The sequence below is a fragment of the Chelonoidis abingdonii genome, chromosome 4, assembly GCF_003597395.2.
Source record: "Chelonoidis abingdonii isolate Lonesome George chromosome 4, CheloAbing_2.0, whole genome shotgun sequence".
In the NCBI taxonomy this organism is placed as follows: Eukaryota; Metazoa; Chordata; order Testudines; family Testudinidae; genus Chelonoidis; species Chelonoidis abingdonii.
The window spans coordinates 29,201,176-29,203,477 of NC_133772.1; positions in this window are offsets into that span (position 1 = coordinate 29,201,176).

Consider the following 2,302-nt stretch of genomic DNA (forward strand, 5'->3'; position numbering starts at 1 on the left):
CAATTTTCCACATCCTTCTTGCAGTGTGGGCCCCAAACTGGACACAGTACTCCAGGTGAAGCCTCACCAATGTTGGATAGAGTGAAATGATCACATCCCTCGATCTGCTGTATGGCTGCCCTACTTATATAGCCAAAATGCATTAGCCTTTCTGGCAACAGGGCACCACTGTTGACTCCTATCCAGGTTCTCATCCACTGAAACCCTAGATCCTTTTCTGCGAACTGCTGCTTAGCCACTCAGTCCCTAGTCTGTAGCATTGCATGGGATTCTTCTGTCCTAAGTGCAGGACTCTGCACTGTCCTTGTTGACTCAGCAGGTTCTTTTGGCCCAGTCTCATATTGTCTAGTCCCTCTGTTCCTATCCCTACCCTCCAGTATATCTACCACTCCTCCCAGTTTAGCCATTCTCTGCAACTTGCTGAGATGCAGTCCACGCCATCCTCCAGATCATTAATGAAATATTGAACAAACTGACCCCGACCGACCCTTGGGGCACTCCGCTTGAACCGACTGCCAACTAGACATGGAGCCGTTGATCACTACCCGTTGAGCCAACGATCTAGCCAGCTTTCTATCCACCTTATAGTCCATTTGTCCGCCCATACTTCTTAACTTGTGGCAAGCATACTTGTGGAACTGTATCAAAGCTTTCCTGAAGTCAAAGAACAACACATCCACTGCTTTCCCTCATCCACAGACCCATTTCTCCTCATAGAAGGCAATTAGGTTAGTCAGGCATGACTTGCCCTTGGTGAATCCATGCTGACTGTTCCTGATCACCTTCCTCTCCTTTAAGTGCTTCAGAATTGATTCCTTGAGGACCTGCTGCATGATTTTTCCAGGGATTGAGGTGAGGCTGACTGGCCTGTAGATCCCCACATGATCCTCCTTCTCATTTTTAAAGATGGGCACAACAGTAGCCTTTTTCCAGTCATCTGGGACCTTCGCCATGAGATTTCAAAGATAACGGCCAATGGCTCTGTAGTCACATCCACCAACTCCTTAAGCACCCTTGGATACAGCGCAGCCATTCCCATGGACTTGTGCTCATCCAGCTTTTCTAAATAGTCCCGAACCACTTCTTTCTCCATGGAGGGCTGGTCCCCACCTCCCCATGCTCAGTGCAACAGTCTGGGAGCTGATCTTGTTCATGAAGACACAGGCAAAAAAATCATTGAGTACATTAGCTTTTTCCACATCCTCTGTCACTAGGTTGCCTCCCTCATTCAGTAAGGGGCCTACACTTTCCCTGACTTTCTTCTTGTTACTAACATACCTGAAGAAACCCTTCTTGTTACTCTTAACATCTCTTGCTAGCTACAACTCCAAGTGTTATTTGGCCTTCCTGATTTCACTCCTGCATGCCTGAACAATATTTTTTATATTCCTCCCTGGTCATTTGTCTAAGCTTCCACTTCTTGTAAGCTTCTTTTTTATGTTTAAGATCAGCAAGGATTTCACTGTTAAGCCAAGCTGGTCACCTGCCATATTTAGTATTCTTTCTACACATCGGGATGTTTTTTTCCTGCAACCTCAATAAGGATTCTTTAAAATATAGCCAGCTCTCCTGGCAGGGGCGGCTCCAGGGAAAATAACAGGGGTTTTGTTGCCCCAAGCACAGCAGGCAGGCTGCCTCTGGCGGTTTGCCTCCTGCGTCCACCAAAGCCACGGGACCAGCGGACCCTCCACAGGCAAACCGCCAGAGGCAGCCTGCCTGCTGTGCTTGGGGCGACAAAATCCCTAGAGCCGCCCTTGTCTTCTGGACTCCTTTCCCCCTCATGTTATTTTCCCAGGGGATCCTGCCCATCAGTTCCCTGAAGGAGTCAAAGTCTGCTTTTCTGAAATCCAGGGTCTGCCTTCTGCTGCTCTCCTTTCTTCCTTGTATCAGGATCCTGAAGTCGATCATCTCATGGTCACTGCCACCCAGGTTCCCAGCCACTGTTGCTTCCCCTGCTAACTCTTCTCTGTTTGTGAGCAGCAGGTCAAGAAGAGCTCTGCCCCTAGTTGGTTCCTCCAGCACTTGCACCAGGAAATTGTCCCCTACACTTTCCAAAAACTTCCTGGATGCTTAGTGCCGCTGTATTTCTCTGCCAGCAGATATCAGTGATTAAAGTCTCCCATGAGAAACCAGGGAGCAATCATAGCAAGCATATCTGTCACACTGAAGAGATTTAAACTTCAAGACTCCTTATAAGAAATGGAAAGGGAGGTGGATATTTTTTGCTGTTTTTAATATTAAATAGACAGCTAGTATTGTTTTTTAAATTATTGTGAAGAACAAGTTTAAGCTTTGTTGTAAG